The 22353-nt window shown below is 39.3% G+C and overlaps 1 protein-coding gene and 1 pseudogene across 4 annotated transcripts in view; one reads left to right on the top strand and one right to left on the bottom strand.

Moving 5' to 3' along the window:
* CTPS2 (CTP synthase 2) overlaps positions 1-22353 on the top strand; it is a 383279-nt gene that overhangs the window by 152410 nt on the left and 208516 nt on the right. The gene's annotated exons all lie outside the window — the stretch shown is intronic.
* On the bottom strand, positions 16853-17709 carry LOC119523831 (annotated as a pseudogene).

The raw sequence follows: 22353 nt of genomic DNA, 5'->3' as shown, positions 1-22353 counted from the left end.
AATGGACATTTGTCATTTCTACATCTTTATAATTCTGATATACAATTTCTTTGTGCATATGTGCATGAGTTTTTCTAGGAAAGATAGTTACCGAGGGGGGGAGTGGGAGGGGGAAGTGACTGACAGGGATTACCTTCAACTTTACAAGGTAATGCCATATTATATTCCAAAGCTGTTGTTCCAGTTTTCACCCACGATTACCAGTGTATTAGTTTCATTGCTCCATATCTTCACTAAATACTTTTTTAATTTTTTTCCAACCTGATAGGTATAAAATGGTATCCAGTTTGCATTGCCTGATTAATAATGAGTTGAGCATCTTTTCATATGGTTATTGCCTATTCATTTTTCCTCTCCTGTGAAATACCTGTTCATGTCTTTTGCTCATATTTAAATTGATTTTTTTCTTCTCTATTGATTTTTAGAAGTTCTTTATATATTCTGAATATACTAACCTTTTGTCAGCTGAGCTACAAATATCACTATCACAATGGAAAAGATTGATAAATTGGAATTCATTAAAACCAAATCCTCTGATCATGAAAGCACAACATTAAGACAGTGAAAAAGCCAGGCACATAAAGAGAAAAAATATTTTCAATACATATATTGAACAAAGGGCTATTATTCAGACTTTACTAAAAACTCCTTCAAGTCAGTGAGCAAAATGTGGACATCTCAATTTTTTTAATGGGCAGAGAACAAAATCTTTGAACAACCAGCAAGAACTGGCAGAAGATTTTACTGGCAGAAGTTGAAGGTCATCAGACCTCTTTAGGGAAGAAAGTACATACAGATGGTATCGTAAACAAAGCATTGAAATGCCTGCGCCCCTCCCCCCCAATCACTGTTGATAACAAATCTCCAGACCCCTGCGTCATGAGACCCTGATATAACTCTCTTGTAATACCCTATGAAATGTCATTGTCCTAAACCCTTATAAGTTGTCCCTTCACACCCCCACCCCTTTTGAGCACTGACTTCAGTTTTACAGCCAGCTGCCACCAGGAAGAATCTTCTCCTGTTCATAAGTCCTAATAAATCCATGTCTGACTCCCTACCTAGCATGTTCTTTGGTCTTAGGGCTGCATTGACCCAAGCCCTTTGAAACCTGGGTTGGAACACATATTTACTTGAATCTGTTTCTGAATTCTCTATTCTGTTTTTCTACCATCTATTTGTGTCTTCCTATGTGGATACTAGACAATAGATTTTACAGTAAATTTTAATATCTGGAAAGGTAAATTATCCCTCTCCCTCTGTTTCTATAATTTTTCCTTGGTTTAATTTTCTTATATTTGTTCTTTCCATGTGAACCTTAAAATCATTTCAGTCATTAAAAAATTCCCATTTTCATGCTGATTGGAATGATATTATATTTATATATTGTTTTGGAAGAGTTGTCATTTATCTTCCTTTTCAGACACATGTTCTAACTCTCCGTTTATTCAGGTCACCTTTTCTTTTCCATGTGTATAGATAATCAAAAGTCAACTACAATTTTGCTCAATGTCTTATGCCTTTTATTTGAATATCTGAAAGTGATATTCATTTTACATTTTGAAATTTTGTAAATAGTGCTCATTCAGTTAATGACTTTGTCTAAACATTTCCAACATTTCAAGTATATCATTTTGAATATGAAAATTCTCCTTGTTCTTAGAATTACTGAAAACCTCTGATTCATGATTAGGTTGGAGAGCAAGGAAAATATTAAAATTTGATTAATCAAATTTATGCAACTTAACAGACACTCATGTGTAATTCTTTAATTTGTTACACACCATTATCTCTTTTATGAATGGTCCCTTTCCAGCTTTTTATTTCATCATGTAGCAAAGAGATGGAGAAGCAGGTTTGGGATTTGAGTCAAATTATTTTCCAAATTTTTAGATGAAGCAGGATTAGAAATTCATGTGGAACTACTCATCACTCAGTGATTAAGCTGCTTGGACATCTAACATCCTCCCCTCCTCTCCCCCACTTCCCACCACCTTAGTGCTTAGAGAGGAAAGAGACTGCTTTCAAATAGCAAGACTCCAGGTGAGTGGGAATGTCTAAAAGGTGTTATCAGCATTAGCATTTAATTTCCTTTCACGTTTCAGTGAGATTTTGGTCTAGTAGGACAGCCCCTATTGATTACTCAGGGTTCCTTCTAGAAACGGTTCTGGAAACACCAGTAGGCTTGTACCCTCACCTGAGGCCAAGGACTTTGGAGATGGATGACCTTGGAGGGGCGGGAGAGAGTACTGATTAGTTCTCTCCATCCCCAGTCTTGGCCAAGAGGCAGCTGCTCCTCAGCCTTGTTTCAACCTCTTCTCTTTTCTCTCCTGACAAGGACAAATTGGGCTTTACTTAGAGAAGATTGCAGCCAAACCAGAAACTGCACAACTGTGAAAGGGGACTATTTTGGGAAAATGTTTTTCTTGGTACCTTTATCTAAAATGAAGCGGGCATGAGAATGTGAGAGGGAAATCTAAATGTTGTATGCCTGGGAAAAGGGACGACATGATTACCTTTCAGTATATTTTAATTCAAGCAAGATGTGGGGCTACTCTAGATAGACAGGTGGCTTTTAGTTCCTTTTTAAAAAAAAACAGTTTTATGCACACACTATACAATCAATCCAAACTGTACAATCAATGGCTCTCGGTATAATCACAGAGTTGTGCATTCACCACTACAATCAATCTGAGAAAATTCTCATTGCTCTGAAAAAGAAAAATCCCATACCCCTTATCCCCCCTTGTTATTGACACTTGTCTTTGGTATAGTACCTTTGTTACAACTGATGAAAGAATATCAATGTTACTGTCAACTATAGTCCTTAGTTTGCATTAATTCTATTTTTTCCCATATGCCACCCCGTTATTAATACCTTGTAATAGTGACATATATTTGTTCTAGTTCATGTAAGAACTTTTTTATATTTGTACAATTAACCACAGTCATCATCCACAACAGGTTTTGCTATGTTATACAGTCCCATGTTTTATCCTCTAGCTTTCCTTCTAGTGACATACCTGACCCTAAACTTCCCCTTTCAACCATACTCACACTGAGCACTGTTAATTATACTTACAGTATTGTGCTACCATCACCTCTAGTCATTTTGAACATTCACAATCAACCTTATTAAAAATTCTGTATGTCTTAAGCATCATCTGCCCATTCTCTACCCTCTTTCTATCTCCTGGTAACCTATACTCTAGATTTTTACTCCCAGAGTTTGCTCATGATAATTAGTTCATATTAGTGAGACCATACAATATTTGCCCTTTTGTGTCTGGCTTATTTCACTCAACATAATGATCTCAAGGTTCATCCATGTTATTGCATGCTTCAGAACTTCATTCCTTCTTACTGTTGAATATTATTCCATTGTATGTATATACCACAGTTTGTTTTTCCATTCATCCATAGTTGATGGACACTTGGGCTGTTTCCATCTTTTGGCAATTGTGAATAATGCCGCTATGAATATCAGTGTGCAAATGTTTGTTCACTTCCTGCTTTCAGTTCTTCTGAGTATATACCTAGTAATAGGATTGCTGGATCATATGGCAATTCTATGCTTAGCTTCCTGAGGAACCACCAAACTGCCTTCCAAAGTGGCTGCTCCATTCTACATTCCCACCAGTAGTAAATAAGTGTTTCTATTTCTCCACATTCTCTCCAGCACTTGTTTTCTGTTTTTTTTTTATAATGCCATTCTAGAAGGTGCGAAATGATATCTCATTGTGGTTTTGATTTGTATTTACCTATTAGCTAGTGATGTCGAACATCTTTTCGTGTGTTTTTTAACCATTTGTAATTCCTCTTTGGAGAAACATCTGTTCAAGTCTGTTGCCCATTTTTTAATTGTGTTGTTTGTCTTTTTATTGTTGAGTTGTAGGATTTTTAAAATATATTTTGGATATTAAACCCATATCTGATAAGGGTTTAATATCCAAAATGGTTTCCAAACATTTTCTCCTTGGGATTCTTTTGGCTCAGGGGATCTCAACCCAGGTTGCACGTTAGAATCATGTGAATGATTCTAGAAAATGCTGGTGTCCCAGCCCAACCCTCAAGAGGCTCTGACTCAATTGGTCTGGGATTGGGCCTGGGCCTGGGTCTTTTTTAAAGCTCCCCAGAGATTCTAATGTGCAGCCAAGGTTGAGAACACTGTTTCATGGGTAACTCCCAAGAGTCTAGGAGGATCACAGGAACCATTGGCAGGGAATGAAAATGATGTGTCAACGGAAAATGGTAGACCCCTATTTTAACTCATTAGGAAACAACGTGGGTAGTTAAGTTTGTGGGCCTACTTTTCCTAAGGTGGCTTTTTTATACTGAAATAATATTGTCATCAAATGAAGAACAGTGTCATTCCCTCACATCTGTCATTATTTGAAATTGGATCTTGACCTTCAAAAATATAGCTATATCTAGAAAAACCTGACATAGTGTTCTAGTTTGCTAATGCTGCCGGAATGCAAAACACCAGAAATGGATTGGCTTTTATAAAAGGGGGTTTATTTGGTTACAAAGTTACAGTCTTAAGGCCATAAAGTGTCCATCAACAAAGGGTACCTTCAATGGAGGGTGGCCAATGGTGTCTGGAAAACCTCTGTTAGCTGGGAAGGCACATGGCTGGCATCCGCTCCAGAGTTCTGGTTTCAAAATGGCTTTCTCCCAGGACATTCCTCTCTAGGCTTCAGCTTCTCTCCAAAATGTCATTCTCAGTTGCTCTTGGGGAGTTTGTCCTCTCTTAGCTTCTCCGGAGCAAAAGTCTGCTTTCAAAGGCCATCTCCAAAATGTCTCTGTAAACTGCAGCTCCTTTCTCAGCTCCTGTGCATTCTTCAAAGTGTCCCTCTTGGCTGTGGCAAACTTGCTCCTTCTGTCTGAGCTTATATAGTGCTCCAGTGCACTAATCAAGGCCCATGCTGAATGGGCAGGGCCATACCTCCATGGAAATCATCCAGAATTATCACCCACAGTTGGGTGGGGTGCATTTCCATGGAAAGAACCTAATCCAAATGTTCCAACTTAATCCCCACTAATATGTTTGCCCCCACAAGATTGCATCAAAGAACATGGCTTTTTCTGGGGGACATTATATATACAAACTGGTACACGTAGCATGATCAGCCTTTGGACTGTGTGAAGCTATGTATGTCTGCCCATTTATGAGGTGATTTCCACAAAATGCAATCTCAAAAATTGTCATTTTGGGCATCCACTTTCTTGCTTCATGACAAAATTCTTGGGTTTTATTTCAGCCTTAAGGTTGTAATTTATGTTGGAATCCAAAGGTCATTAAACCCTCTGGGATTCATTTGCACATTCACTTGTTTATTCGAATGGAACAGGGGTTTACAGAGATTTCTAGCACCTTGTTGGCCTCTCATTTTCCCCAGATTCCAAAAAGAGTTTGGCTTAATAATGTTCAGACAAAGCCAAGATTAAACTCAGGTTTCTGATTGCTCTTTATTATTATTATTTTTAATTAGCATGTTCTTATATTGATTAGACATTCTTGTCACTTTCCTCTGATGCTCCAATTATATAGGCAGCAAAGATCATAATGAAATGACAAGAGAGAAGAATGTTAAAAAACAAAAAAGAACCACATCTGAGTAACACACTGGGGTATTTACACATGTGATAAAATTAGCTCTCCAACCTGGGAATGTGTCTGCATGATGATCATTATTTCCTATGTCAAGTCAAGGAGTCAAAATTTAAATTTTAAAAACTGGATGGTATATCAGTTAGGATTAGTTTGGCTGTAACAGAAATCCCCAATAGAAATTTCTGTGTTTCTCTCTTTGAAGTCTGGTGGCTGTGCTCTACAAGCCTCAGAGGCCCAGGCTACTTCCAGCTCTCCAATCTCCCATACCTGGGTGTGGCCCTCATCCAAACAGTTCTAGAAGGAGCTAGAGCCATCACATCAACATGTCAAGCAGCAGGATGAAAAAGGGTGGGGGTAGGAAGAAGGGACAAAGAGAGAACTCTTTGTAGCTCATAAGAAAGGTTCTCAGATGAGATCACATTTACAGCTCATTGACCAGAACTTAGTCACACAGCCAGTCTAACTGAACAGGAGTCTGGGAAATATAGTCTTTATCTGGCAGCCAAGTGCCCAGTTAAAAATCATGAGTTTGAAGAGGGGGAGAATGGTTATTAGGGAACAACCAACAGTCTATGCCTTAGATGACATATGACAGCTTGAATAGTCTCTGGGAAATTACTTTTCTGAGGCTGAATTCTGCTCCACAACTCTTATTTTGTTTTGGAGACTCCTCCTCCTCCTAAACACACATACAATTACTATTCAGTTAGTTTTCAGGATTTCTTCTCTATGTGGTTCTTCTTTTGGACCATCACAGGATAAACCAATAGAACCCTGTAGAAATCAAACTTGAATGGGACCCCCCTGCAGAGAAGGGTATTTTAATTTTATCCGATCCCTTATTCACAATGACAATTTGTTCTGTTTTCTTAGGATGTTTTTGTGGGATGCCCTCTAGAATTGATATCACAGGATGTAAGTGGGGGTCACCAAAATGGAAGGATTTGGGGATGCCCTTGAAGGGCTTCCCACAAAAAATATTTCTGCAGCCTTTCCAACATATCACCATTAATAACACATTGCTTATTAAAATGCAAAGAGCTTTAAAACATTAAGCTCTTTTGAGTTATTTATACCTTGATGTGAATTAGTTCATTATATACATGAAAGAGAGCTGGAATAGGACTTTTTAAAAAAATTTTTATTGAGATTGTTCACAGACCATGCAATTATCCAAAGATTCAAATTGTACAATCAGTTGCCCCTGGTACTCTCATACAGCTGTGCATCCATCACCACACTTAATTTTTATTCAATTTTTAGAAACTTTTCATTACTCCAGACAAGAAATAAAGCAAAAGATGAAAAAAGAAAAAAAAAAAAGAAAAAGAAAAGGAAACTCAATCCTCCCATATCCCTAACCAACCACCCTCTATTGTTGACTCGTAGTATTGGTATAGTACATTTGTTACTGTTTATGAAAGAACGTTGAAATACTACTAACTGTAGTATATAGTTTTCAATAGGTATATATTTTTTCCCTGTATGCCCCTCTATTATTAACTTCTAATTGTATTGTCATACATTTGTTCTGGGTCATGGAAGAGATTTCTAATATTTGTACAGTTAATCATGGACATTGCCCACCATAGGATTCAGTTTTATACATTCCCATCTTTTGACCTCCAACTTTCCTTCTGGTGACATATGACTCTGAGCTTCCCCTTTCCACCTCATTCACGCACCATTCAGCACTGTTAGTTATTCTCGCATCTTGCTACCAACACCCCCGTTCATTTCCAAACATTTAAGTTCATCCTAGTTGAACATTCTGCTCACACTAAGCAACCACTCCCCATTCTTTAGCCTCGTCCTATATCTTGGTATTTTATATTTCATGTCTATGAGTTTACATATTATAATTAGTTCCTATTAATGAGACCCTGCAATATTTGTCCTTCTGTGTCTGGCTTATTTCACTCAGTATATTGCCCTCGAGGTTTCTTCATCAACCCATTTTTTTTTAGATGGTTTTGTTCACATGTCATACATTCCATCCTAAGTAAACAATCGATGGTTCTCTGTATGGTCACATATTTATGTGTTCACCACCTTCACCACTATCCATATAAGGGCATCTACATTTCTTCCACAAGGCAGGAGGGAGAGTCAAAGAAGGTAGAGAGAAAAAAGAAAAAAGAAAGAGGAAAAAAAATGACAGCTAGGAAGCAGCAAAAGGAAAGATAACCTTAAATCAAAGTAGAGTAAAGAGTCAGACAACACCACCAATGTCAAGTGTCTAACACGCCTCCCCATCCCCCCCTCTTATCTGCATTTACCTTGATATATCACCTTTGTTACATTAAAGGAAGCATAATACAATGGGTCTGTTAGTTACAATCTCTAGTTTACATTGATTGCATCCCTCCCCCAATGCCTTCTCATTTTTAACACCTTGCAAGACTGACATTTGCTTGTTCTCCCTCGTAAAAGACCATATTTGTACATTTTATCACAATTGTTGAACACTCTAGATTTCACCGAGTTACACAGTCCCAGTCTTTATCTTTCCTCCTTTCTTCTGGTGTCTCACATGCTCCCAACCTTCCTCTCTCAACTGTATTCATAGTTATCTTTTTTCAGTGTACTTACATTGCTGTGCTACCATCTCCCCAAATTGCATTCCAAACCATGCACTCCTGTCTTCTATCACTCTGTAGTGCTCCCTTTAGTATTTCCTGTAGGGCAGGTGTCTAGTTCACAAAGTCTCTCATTGTCTGTTTGTCGGAAAATATTTTGAGCTCTCCCTCATATTTGAAGGACAGCTTTGCTGGATATAGGATTCTTGGTTGGTGATTTTTCTCTTTCAGTATCTTAAATATATCACACCACTTCCTTCTTGCCTCCATGGTTTCTGCTGAGAGATCCGCACATAGTCTTATTATGCTTCCTTTGTATGTGATGGATTGCTTTTCTCTTGCTGCTTTCAGGATTCTCTCTTTGTCTTTGTTGTTAGATAATCTGATTATTAAGTGTCTTGGCATAGGCCTATTCAGATCTTTTCTGTTTGGAGTACACTGCGCTTCTTGGATCTGTAATTTTATGTCTTTCATAAGAGATGGGAAATTTTCATTGATTATTTCCTCTGTTAGTGCTTCTGCCCCTTTTCCCTTCTCTTCTCCTTCTGGGACACCAATGATACGTACATTCTTGTGCTTTGTTTCATCCTTAAGTTCCCGGAGGCATTGCTCATATTTTTTCATTCTTTTCTCTATCTGCTCCTTTGTGTGTAGGCTTTCAGGTGTTTTGTTCTCCAGTTCCTGAGTGTTTTCTTCTGCCTCTTGAGATCTGCTGTTGTATGTTTCCATTGTGTCTTTCATCTCTTGTGTTGTGCCTTTCATTTCCATAGATTCTGCTAGTTGTTTTTTTGAACTTTCGATTTCTGCCTTATGTATGCCCAGTGTTTTCTTTATAGCCTTTACCTCTTTTGCCAAATCTTCTCTAAACTTTTTGAATTGATTTAGCATTAGTTGTTTAAATTCCTGTATCTCAGTTGAAGTGTATGTTTGTTCCTTTGACTGGGCCATAACTTCGTTTTTCTCAGTGTAGGTTGTAGTTTTCTGTTGTCTAGGCATCTGAACTCCTAGGCCACCCCAATCAGGTTTTCCCAGATGAGAACAGGCTCAGGTCACAGAAGGAGGGAATATTCAGTATCTGGTTTCCCTGATGGTTTTTCTTAGAGGATTGACACAACCTGTGCTTTTCTGCCTGGCAGGTGCACCTGTCAACCTGTCACCGGCTGGTGCAAGGGGGTGTGGCCGGTGGCTCTCCTCCCCCAAGCTTTGGGGTCTGGTTCCGGTAAGGCAGGTAGTAGAGCTGGGCCCCTCCATTTCCTCTTGGGAAGCTATGCCCCTTCCAGAGAAGTCATTGCATATCAATAAGTTCTTTGTTTATCTGACTCTGCTGGTCAAAGTGCTGCGATTTAAAAATGGCTGAGGCTTTCTTTACTGCAAAGCACTGTGGGCTGAAAATGGCTGAGGCTTTCTCCACAGAGAGGGAAAGGGACAGAAAGCTCCCAGATTCACCTGTCAGCCAGAGATAGCACCTGATCCTCTGGGCTCCCCATCCTGAGACAGATATGTCCCCTGACTCTCCCAAGGTCAGTTGTCACCAAAAGCCTCTGTCTGCTTGTTGGAGATTCGCTGTCTGTATTGAGCAGTTAACATTAAAACCCCAGTTGGAGCTGGGCTGAGGTACACTAGCTTGTTTGGAGAGTTCTGCTCTCTAGCACCGCGAGGCTTCCATGAGGTAGGGGCTCTCGGCTCTTGGCTCTCGGCGTGGGTCTGCAGTTTTTACTTACAGATTTTATGCTGCGATCTTGGACATTCCTCCCAATTCAGGTTGGTGGATGATGAGTGGACAGTCACGTTTTTCTCCCTGCAGTTATTCCAGGTTATTTACTAGTTTTTTTGGTCATTTGTGAATTGTTCCAGGGGGCACTAACAGTCTTCCACTCCTCTCTATGCTGCCATCTTAGCTCCTCCCTCTGGAATAGACTTTTAAGAGGTGAGCAAAAGGGAAATATATTTGAATGTGGTTAAAAGGGGAAATTTTAGGTTGTATATATGTTACTAGAATAAAATTTTTTTTTTAAAAAAGCAAAAACCAAAAAAACAGAGGAGCATTCAACACGAACAGTGAACCCTAATGTAAACCATGGACTATGGTTATTAGTACACTTATAAAAATGTTCCTTCATGAATTGCAGCAAGTGTACCACACTAATGCAAGGTGTTAATAACAGGTTGGTATATAAGAGCTCTGTGTTTTATGCATGATTTTTCTGTAAACATACAACTTCTTCCATAGAAAGAAAAGAATATAAATTCAGAGCATGGCCAGAAGACCTGGGAGGAGCCACAAAAGGTGCTCCACCCATATCTCCTAAATACTCCCCCATTCCAGTATACACCATTGCTTTCCACTGCAATGTAGGAACACTGGTTTGGAATGTTAAAGGGGATTGCTGAAAGAATGGGAGATGGCAGAACCAAAAAGAAAAATGTCACCATTTCAGGCTCCAGCTGCAAAAGAGATTTGCAAAATTCATTAATATTACTTGGAGGAAATAATCATTTTGTCATCTACAATTCATATAAACTCAAATAATAGTGAATTAGTTTTGAGATCAAGATGAAAGAAAAAAAGTCATACTGCAGTACTGGAAACTCTCACCTTGCCCAAAGCTGAGGTGTCTGAATCCAATATCACTTTCAGAGACATTTCCTTTCCTGCTAATGGATTTTTCCTTTACTTCTGCTGATAAATGGTAATTTGTTTGTAAATCCAGATTGAAAGTGATGAGGTTCATTGGGATAAGTAAGCTTTCAAAATGTTGGGAAAGAAACATTAGAATTAAGAGTCCAGGAGGAGAACCTAAGATGGCGGCTAGGAGAGACAGGGCAATAAAACACCTCCATGAAAAATACTAGACAAAAGCCAGAAAATCACCCAGAACACCACTTCCAGTGCTGCACCAGCTGGACAAGGTCTGCTAAATCCACAGGGACCGTGCACTTGGTGAAACTGGGAGTCTGCTTTCTGAAACGAGTGAGTAAACCTGCTGAATATCCAGCAGCCACACTGCGGCATGGAGAAACCGTGGGTTGGTGTTTGCAGGTGGACTAGTTCTTTGTAAAAAACCCAAAAGTGCCTGCAGATATGGTAGCGAGAACCATGCAGTGAAGCGCCACAGGAACGGGCTGTGCGAATGCCTCAATATCTGGTGTGGAAGATAGTTTTTCATGCACCCGCTGCTAATTGTCTTGGAGCAAGGAAGGCAGAGATGAGCCAAAAGGGGAAAATAACCACACCCCTTGCAACCATCTTCCTGGTGGGCTGGGAATGCTCCAGCCTGGCGCCGGCGCCACAGCCCAAAGCCCCGCCAAAAAACCCAGTGTGACAGGAAGTGTTTCCAACAACACGTGCACACTCCACAATATCTGGCATGGACAATAGCCTTTTGCGCACCCGCAGCTAACTGTCCTGGAGCTGGGAAGGTGGAGCTGTGTGAAAAGGGGGAAATTAACATGCCCCACACAGCCATCCTTACAACAGGCTGGGAATGCACCTACACAGCCCGGTGGCCCAGAACTTCCCTTGAGGGATGGTGTGCACTTGTGATGCAGCACAACCTTCCCTCAGCAGAGGCCCTAGAAGGGCATGGCTTGGAAGAGGGACCCACTCGAAAATCCCACAGACCATATGCCAATACCAAGGACTTGGGGGTCAGCGGCAGAGACAGTCTGTGGTGAGACTGAAATGAAGGTTTAGACTCTTGCAACATCCTTCAATCTCCAGGAACACCTGGGAGGTTTGATTGTTAAAGCTGCCCTCCCTCCCTAACTGGTCAGACACAGGCCCCACATTCAGGGCAGACAGCACCAACAACACACCCAAACTTGGTGCACCAATTGGACTCCACAAGAATCAGACCCCCACACACCACAAAGACAAAGTTGGGGAGAACTCATTTGAGGGGAATAGGTGACTCGCGGACGTCATCTGCTGGTTAGAGAAAGTGTACGCCACCAAGCTGTCGATCTGACAATTCAGAGATTTGTCTTTGAATAATCCTACATATCCTTAAAGAACCCTATCAAGTAAAGCAAATGCCAAGAGGCCAAAAAACAACAGAAAATTTTAAAGCATATGAAAAAAACAGATGATATGGATAACCCAAACCCAAACACCCAAATCAAAAGATCAGAGGAGACACAGTACTTGGAGCAATTAATCAAAGAACTAAAGACAAACAATGAGAGCATGGCACAGGACATAAAGGACATGAAGAAGACCCTAGAAGAGCATAAAGAAGAAATTGCAAGAGTAAATAAAAAAATAGATGATCTTATGGAAATAAAAGAAACTTGACCAAATTGAAAAGATTCTGGATACTCATAGTACAAGACTAGAGGAAGCTGAACAATGAATCAGTGACCTTGAGGGCCACAGAATGGAAAATGAAAGAACAAAAGAAAGAATGGGGAAAAAATTGAAAAAATCGAAATGGACCTCAGGGATATGATAGATAAAATAAAATGTCCAAATATAAGACTCATTGGTGTCCCAGAAGGGGAAGACAAGGGTAAAGGTCTAGAAAGAGTATTCAAAGAAATTGTTGGGGAAAACTTCCCAAACCTTCTACACAATGTAACACAAAGCATAAATGCCCAGCAAACTCCAAATAGAATAAATCCAAATAAACCCACTCCAAGACATATTCTGATGAGACTGTCAAATACTGAAGAGAAGGAGCAAGTTCTGAAAGCAGCAAGAGAAAAGCAATTCACCACATACAAAGGAAACAACATAAGACTAAGTAGTGACTACTCAGCAGCCACCATGGAGGCGAGAAGGCAGTGGCATCACAAATTTAAAATTCTGAGAGAGAAAAATTTCCAGCCAAGAATACTTTATCCAGCAAAACTCTCCTTCAAATTTGAGGGAGAGCTTAAATTTTTCACAGACAAACAACTGCTGAGAGAATTTGCTAACAAGAGACCTGCTCTACTTCAGATACTAAAGGGAGCCCTACAGACAGAGAAACAAAGAAAGGAGAGAGAGATATGGAAAAAGGTTCAGTACTAAAGAGATTCAATATTGTTTCATTAAGGGACAATAAGAGAGAGAGGGAAAAAATATATCTGATGAACATAAACCAAAGGATAGGATGGCTGATTCAAGAAATGCCTTCACAGTAATAACGTTGAATGTAAATGGATTAAACTCCCCAATTAAAAGATATAGATTGGCAGAATGGATCAAAAAATATGAACCCTCAATATGTTGCATACAAGAGACTCGTCTTAGACACAGGGACACAAAGAAATTGAAAGTGAAAGGATGGAAAAAATATTTCATGCAATCTACAGCCAAAAGAAAGCAGGTGTAGCAATATTAATCTCAGATAAAATAGACTTTAAATGCAAGGATGATATGAGAGACAAAGAAGGCCACTACATACTAATAAAAGGGGCAATTCAACAAGAAGAAATGACAATCATAAATGTTTATGCACCCAATCATGGTGCCACAAAATGCATGAAACAAACACTGGCAAAACTAAAGGAAGCAATGGATGTTTCCACAATAATTGTGGGAGACTTCAACACATCACTCTCTCCTATAGATAGATCAACCAGACAGAAGACCAATAATGAAATTGAAAACCTAAACAATCTGATAAATGAATTGGATTTAACAGACATATATAGAACATTACATCCCAAATCACCAGGGTACATATTCTTCTCTAGTGCTCGCGGAACTTTCTCCAGAATAGACCATATGCTGGGGCATAAAACAAGCCTCAATAAATTTAAAAAATTGAAATTATTCAAAGCACATTCTCTGACCACAATGGAATGCAATTAGAAGTCAATAACCATCAGAGACTTAGAAAATTCACAAACACATGGAGGTTAAACAGCACACTCTTAAAATAAATGGTTTATAATATAGAATATCGGGGAACTAGCGATAGAGAGCAATTAATGAAGGGAGAATGATAACCCAATAAGAACAGGTAAGGTATCGTGGGTAAATTTAACATTCTGGGAATGCCCAGGAATGACTATGGTTTGTTAATTTCTGATGGGTATGGTAGGAACAAGTTCACAGAAATGTTGCTATATTAGGTTATTTTCTTGGGGTAGAGTAGGAACATGTTGGACTCCCTTGTATGGTTTGTTTGAAATTTTTTATTGTATGTTTTTAAACATTTTTTTTTTGATATACTTGAACTAAAAAAAGAAAGAGTTAATTAAAAAAAAAAAAACGATGGAAAAAATATGCAGAGCCCCCCTGAGGAGCTGGTGGAGAATACAGGGATAATTGGGCTTCCCCACCTCGATGGTTGCTGATGTGCTCGCAGACATTGGGGACTGGTGGTTTGATGGGCTGAGCCCTCTACCACAGGATTTACCCTTGGGAAGACTGTTGCTGCAAAGGAGAGGCTAGGCCTCCCTATAATTGTACCTAAGAGCCTCCTCCCGAATGCCTCTTTGTTGCTCAGATGTGGCCCTCTCTCTCTAGCTAAGCCAACTTGGCAGGTGAAATCACTTCCCTCCCCCCCTACATGGGATCAGACACCCAGGGGAGTGAATCTCCCTGGCAATGTGTAATATGACTCCCGGGGAGGAATCTAGACCCGGCATCGTGGGATGGAGAACATCTTCTTGGCCAAAAGGGGGATGTAAAAGGAAATGAAATAAGCTACAGTGGCAGAGAGATTCCAAAAGGAGCCGAGAGGTCACTCTGGTGGGCACTCTTACGCACAATTTAGACAACCCTTTTTAGGTTCTAAAGAATTGGGGTAGCTGGTGGTGGATACCTGAAACTATCAAACTACAACCCAGAACCCATGAATCTTGAAGACGATTGTATAAAAATGTAGCTTATGAGGGGTGACAATGCGATTGGGAAAGCCATATGGACCACACTCCCCTTTGTCTTGTTTATGGATGGATGAGTAGAAAAATTGGGGAAGAAGAAAAAAAAATTGTAAAAATAAAAAAAAAGAATCCATCCACCAGGTCAGGAAATAAGAGTACTCCAATATCATTTGCATTTTCACTGATGTGTTTAGTCTTTTCCTTCTCTGATTATGCTCACTAAGTTATAAGGATCCTTCTGAAACTGTTCCTAGAAAACAGAAGAAAGCATGCCAACCATGCTGGATGATTAGAGTGCAAGTTAGTTGTCTTATGCCAGTTGGATATTATATAGGCAGAACCCTACCAGAGCCTAGTGCAGGAGAGCAGACTAGGCTGAACAGGTCTAGGTAGCACATCAGAGCAAATGAAGTCAGTTTCCCACCCATCCTCCCATAACCCCTAGGGACTCACCATTCCAGTGCTCACTGATGCCAATTGCTTCTTACCTGATGCACTTGCCACTCTTTCCGAGGTCTTCCTCTGGCTGCAGGGGTAAGCTTGTATTTTAGCCATTTGCAGAGCAGGCCAGGGGTGGCCGGGATTGAATGCCCCTGGAAGCTGCCCTCAACCAACGATGGATGGCATTGGTAAATAGATGTTTAGCTTCCTTGTTCCTCATCTAGGACAACTCTGAGACCTATTCGATACCATCTCCCAGAGACACCCAGCAGGATTGAGCCTCATTTGCCCATATGATCATCCATTCATGAATGCATTCTAAAATTGGTTTCCTTCCCTTTTCTGTTTCATATTCCCTACCCCTTAGCAGAGCTTCCCAGGATCATCTCCCAAATTAGCTAATTTCAAACCCCTATCTCAATGTCTGCTTTTAGGGGGACCCCACCTGAGGCATATGCAGCGTTTTAGTTTGCTAAAGCTGACAAAATACTGTATACCAGAAATGGATTGGCTTTTTTTTTTTGTGTGTGTACACATTTAGTTTTATTGTAACAAAGCAACTTGTACATTTTTAATGTTTAAAACTGAGCATCATCTTTCCTTTCCAGTGAAACAAAAAGAAAATTTAAAAATAAACAGGAACAAAATTACAATAGAGAAATGTCAATTCCAAATAAGATCCTACAGGTTCTGCTGATTCTCCCATTGAGTGGCAGGACAAGTCATCATTAGGAGAGAATTTTGTTTTAAAAGTGTCATCTTAAACTGCAAGGATGTCCATTAAACATCACAATTAAACATGCCCAAGGAGAAGCCATATTGTCAAAATGCCCACTTAACCCATCCAAACATCTCAAACCCACCCTTTGCTGACCTTCTATAACCCCATTTTTTTAAGTTTTTTTTTCTTTTTTTAAACAAGAGAAAGTAGACAGATAGATGTTGGTAAACGCTAACTGTCCACATTCACATAGAGACACTGTAATCTCGGAGCCCAATGTACAGAGAAAGGAGGAAAAAAGCTAGAATCCTATGCACTACTACACAGGGGCCTAGCACCCTCCAGCTTCCAGCAGAGTGAAGGAAGCAGAAGGTTTTTCTTTTTTCCCACAGAGCCCAGTGGTGTGTTGATTCCATAAAGTTTTTTTTGTTGTTGTTGAGACAGGAAGGGATAAAAATGAATTTGGAACAGAAATGGGTAGAGATTCTTTTCCCACTGTATTCTGTGCAAGGTATTTCCCCCAAAATAAGTTGAGAACCATGGTGTAAAGGAGAGAAAAGAGATCTCAAAAAACAGGGTGACTGAGCACAAGAGGAAAAAAAAAAAAAAAAGACTGCAACTTGCTCCCAGGGACTGGAGAAAATTAAAAAGGGAAGGTTGGAATCCATCAGTGTTCTGTTAGTCATCTTCTCCTTCATCCTCCTTCCTCTCCCTCATCATCATCTTCATCTTCTTCCCCTTCATCCTCATCCCCTCCTTAATCAGTATCTTCCAATCCTTCATCATCATCTTCTCCTTCCCCTTCTTCATCATCCATATCAGGAACCAAATAGTACTGTAATGGATTTGGCCAAATATCATCTCTGATGACCTCTCCTAACTCAGCTGCACGTGCATCAGAATGGTCAGTAACCAGGTAAAGAAGCTCTCTGGTTCTTCATGCTGCCTCTTCCTGCTGGCTTTTTTCTGTGTTTGACTTGAATGTTTTGTTAAGCCTTTCCAGATTTCCATTTGATTTCAGTCGATTTTGAGGATGGATCACCACTCTCATTCAGATGAAATTCTTTGGAGAGAACTTTATTTTTGAAGTAAGGATTTTCATCAAAATAAAAATCTATTATGTAACCTGATTTAATATCTTCAAATTCTGTCACTTCAACTCTGGTCAGATAATGCAGTGCCTCTTCACCCTCCTCCCCAAGCAGTGCAGACACTTGTGGATGGTTGACAAATGTTGTTACCCCAAAATTTGGGATTTTGGCAATCAATTCTGACCTCTTCTGAAAGAATGGTTGGCGGAGTTTATTATATTTCTCTTCTACTTTCAAAATCTCCTCACTGGCTTGCTCATTAAGTCTTTCTATTTCATTTTGTACTTCATCAATATGTTCAATTGCTTCCTGCTGTTCTTTTTCTCCTTTTGGCAAGTCCAGAGCGGCTGATGTTTCCCCTGGCTTGGGGGCAGGAAGCAGCTTTACTTTCTTTGCTTGAGGCAGGAGTGAAGACTGGCGTTTGGGGGCCATGCTGTCAGGAAATTCCAGTAACCAGAAGCAAAGAGAGATGCTCACCAGGAAGTTCAGAGAACTCAGGACATTGAATTTTATCTCAGGCACTTTCTTTTTCACATGAACTTACTAAACATTATAAGACACTGGCATCATCAGTCCCTATAGAACTTGAAGGATCCCAGAAAGTCCTTCCACAATTTCTACAAAAATCTCCATCTATTAGCTCATTGCCACAAGCACCAGCATTTGCCTTTAATAAATGCTCTTGCTTTCTCTATTCTTTTCTTTCTGCCTTGTTTAAATACAAGTGGGTTACTTTCTAATCCTGTGTGTTCCCATTATATTTCAGCTACATTTTTTTTTCATTGGTATTGCAAATGGTATATATATATTTTTAATATTCATTTTATTGAGATATATTCACATACCATGCAGTCATACAAAACAAATCGTACATTCGATTGTTCACAATACCATTACATAGTTGTACATTCATCACCAAAATCAATCCCTGACACCTTCATTACCACACACACAAAATAACAAGAATAATAATTAAAGTGAAAAAGAGCAATTAAAGTAAAAAAGAACACTGGGTGCCTTTGTCTGTTTGTTTGTTTCTTTGTTTCCTTCCCCTATTTTTCTACTCATCCATCCATAAACTAGACAAAGGGGAGTGCAATACTTATGGCTTTCCCAATCCCATTGTCACCCCTCATAAGCTACATTTTTATACAATTGTCTTCAAGAGTCATGGGTTCTGGGTTGTAGTTTGATAGTTTCAGGTATCCACCACCAGCTACCCCAATTCATTAGAACCTAAAAAGGTTTGTCTATACTGTGCATAAGAGTGCCCACCAGAGTGACCTCTCGGCTCCTTTTAGAATCTCTCTGCCACTGAAGCTTATTTCATTTCCATTCACATCCCCCTTTTGGTCAAGAAGATGTTCTCCATCCCATGATGCCGGGTCTACATTCCTCCCTGGGAGTCATATTCCACATTGCCAGGGAGATTCACTCCCCGGGTGTCTGATCCCATGTAGTGGGGAGGGCAGTGATTTCACCTTTCAAGTTGGCTTATCTAGAGAGAGAGGGCCACATCTGAGCAACAAAGAGGCATTCGGGAGGAGGCTCTTAGGCACAATTATAGAGAGGACTAGCCTCTCCTTTGCAGCAACAGTCTTCCCAAGGGCAAATCCTGTGGTAGAAGGCTCAACCCATCAAACCACCAGTCCCCTATATCTGTGGGCATGTTAGCAACCATCGCTGTGGGGCAGGCCAATACCCCTGCATTCTCCACCAGCTCCTCAAGGGGGCTATGCATATTTTTTCCTTGTTTTTTTTTTTTTTTTTTTTTAAATCAACTGTATGAAAAATAAAAAATAAAATAAAATAATTTAAAAAAACATACAATAAAAGAACATTTCAAAGAGACCATAACAAGGCAGTAAGAAAAAGACAACTAACCTGAGCTAACTACTTTACTTCCAACATGTTCCTACTCTACCCCAAGAAAGTAACCTAATACAGCAACATTTCTGTGAACTTGTTCCTACTATACCCATCAGAAATTAACAGACCATAGTCATTCCTGGGCATCCCCAGAATGTTAAATTTACCCACGATAGCTTATCTGTTCTTATTGGATTATTGTTTCCCCTTCCTTAATTACTCTCTATCACTAGTTCCCCTACATTCTACATTATAAATCATCTGTTTTATATTTTTCAAAGTTCACATTAGTGGTAGCATATAACACTTCTCTTTTTGTGCCTGCCTTATTTCGCTCAGCATTATGTCTTCAAGGTTCATCCATGTTGTCATATGTTTCACGACATCGTTCATTCCTACTGCTGTGTAGTATTCCATTGTGTGTATATACCACATTTTATTTATCCACTCATCTGTTGAAGGACATTTGGGTTGTTTCCATCTCTTGGCAATTGTGAATAATGCTGCTATGAACACTGGTGTGCAGATATCTGTTCATGTCACTGCTTTCCGATCTTCCGGGTATATACCGAGAAGTGCAATCGCTGGATCGAATGGTAACTCTATATCTAGTTTTCTAAGGAGCTGCCAGACTGACTTCCAGAGTGGCTGAACCATTATACAGTCCCACCAACAATGAATTAGAGTTCCAATTTCTCCACATCCCCTCCAGCATTTGTAGTGTCCTGTTTGTTTAATGGCAGCCATTCTAATCGGTGTGAGATGGTATCTCATTGTGGTCTTAATTTGCATCTCTCGAATAGCTAGTGAAGATGAGCATTTTTTCATGTGTTTCTTGGCCATTTGTATTTCCTCTTCAGAGAAGTGTCTTTTCATACCTTTGCCCATTTTATAATTGGGCTGTCTGAACTATCGTCATTGAGTTGTAGGATTTCTTTATATATGCAAGATATCAGTCTTTTGTCAGATACATGGTTTCCAAAATTTTTTTCCCATTGAGTTGGCTGCCTCTTTACCTTTTTGAGAAATTCCTTTGAGGTGCAAAAACTTCTAAGCTTGAGGAGTTCCCATTTATCTATTTTTTCTTTTGTTGCTTGTGCTTTGGATGTAAAGTCTAGGAAGTGGCCGCCTAATACAAGGTCTTGAAGATGTTTTCCTACATTATCTTCTAGGAGTTTTATGGTACTTTCTTTTATATTGAGATCTTTCATCCATTTTGAGTTAATTTTTGTGTAGGGTGTGAGGTAGGGGTCCTCTTTCATTCTTTTGGATATGGATATCCAACTCTCCCAGCCCCATTTGTTGAAAAGACCATTATGACCCAGTTCAGTGACTTTGGGGGCCTTATCAAAGATCAGTCGGCCATAAATCTGGGGGTCTATCTCTGAATTCTCTATTCGATTCCATTGATCTATATGTCTGTCTTTGTGCCAGTACCATGCTGTTTTGACAACTGTGGCTTTATAATAAGCTTCAAAGTCAGGGAGTGTAAGTCCTCCCACTTCGTTTTTCTTTTTTAGAGTGTCTTTAGCAATTCGAGGCATCTTCCCTTTCCAAATAAATTTGATAACTAGCTTTTCCAAGTCTGCAAATTAGGTTGTTGGAATTTTGATTGGGATTTCATTGAATCTGTAGATGAGTTTGGGTAGAATTGACATCTTAATGACATTTAGCCTTCCTATCCATGAACATGGAATATTTTTCCATCTTTTAAGGTCCCCTTCTATTACTTTTAGTAGAGTTATGTAGTTTTCTTTGTATAGGTCTTTTATATCTTTGGTTAAGTTTATTCCTAGGTACTTGATTTTTTTAGTTGCTATTGAAAATGGTATCTTTTTCTTGAGTGTCTCTTCAGTTTGTTCATTTCTAGCATATAGAAACATTACTGACTTATGTGCGTTCATCTTGTATCCCGCTACTTTGCTAAATTTGTTTATTAGCTCTAGTAGCTGTATCGTCGATTTCTCAGGGTTTTCCAGATATAAGATCATATCGTCTGCAAACGATGACAGTTTTACTTCTTCCTTTCCAATTTGGATGCCTTTTATTTCTTTGTCTTGCCGGATTGCCCTGGCTAGCACTTCCAGCACAACGTTGAATAACAGTGGTGATAGCGGGCATCCTTGTCTTGTTCCTGATCTTAGAGGGAAGGCTTTCAGTCTCTCACCATTGAGTACTATGCTGGCTGTGGGTTTTTCATATATGCTCTTTATCATATTGAGGAAGTTTCCTTCAATTCCTACTTTTTGAAGTGTTTTTATCAAAAAGGGATGTTGGATTTTGTCGAATGCCTTTTCAGTATCTATTGAGATGATCATTTGATTTTTCCCTTTTGATTTGTTAATGTGTTGTAATACATTGATTGATTTTCTTATGTTGAACCATCCTTGCATGCCTGGAATGAACCCCACTTGGTCATGGTGTATGATTTTTTTAATGTGTCTGTGGATTCAATTTGCAAGTATTTTGTTGAGGATTTTTGCATCTATATTCATTAGGGAGATTGGCCTGTAGTTTTCCTTTTTTGTAGCATGTTTGCCTGGTTTTGGTATTAGATTGATGTTAGCTTCATAAAATGAGTTATGTAGTGTTCCATTTTCTTCGATGTTTTGAAAGAGTTTGAGTAAGATTGGTGTCAGTTCTTTTTGGAAAGTTTGGTAGAATTCCCCTGTGATAGGATCTCTTTGATTGTGATGGGTTGGTTGAGGTCTTCTATTTCTTCTCTGGTCAGTCTAGGTTGTTCATATGTTTCCAGGAAATTGTCCATTTCCTCTACATTATCCAGTTTGTTGCCATACAGTTGTTCATAGTATCCTCTTATAATTTTTTTAATTTCTTCGGGATCTGCAGTAATGTCACCTTTCTCATTCATTATTTTGTTTATATGGGTCTTCTCTCTTTTTGATTTTGTCAGTCTAGCTAGGGGCTTGTCAATCTTGTTGATCTTCTCAAAGAACCAACTTTTGGTGTTATTTATTCTCTCTATTGTTTTTTTTTTTTTCTCTATGTCATTTATTTCTGCTTTAATCCTTGTTATTTCTTTTCTTCTACTTGGTTTAGGATTGGTTTGCTGTTCATTTTCTAGCTTCTTCAGTTGATCCATTAGTTCTTTGATTTTCGCTCTTTCTTCCTTTTTAATATATGCATTTAGTGCTATGAATTTCCCCCTCAGTACCGCTTTTGCTGCATCTGTTCTAGTTTGCTAATGCTGCAGAATGC

Source organism: Choloepus didactylus, chromosome X (assembly GCF_015220235.1).
Source record: "Choloepus didactylus isolate mChoDid1 chromosome X, mChoDid1.pri, whole genome shotgun sequence".
NCBI lineage: Eukaryota > Metazoa > Chordata > Mammalia > Pilosa > Megalonychidae > Choloepus > Choloepus didactylus.
The sequence above is the reverse complement of the archived record's forward strand: the minus strand, read 5'-3'. Positions and strand labels throughout refer to the sequence as shown.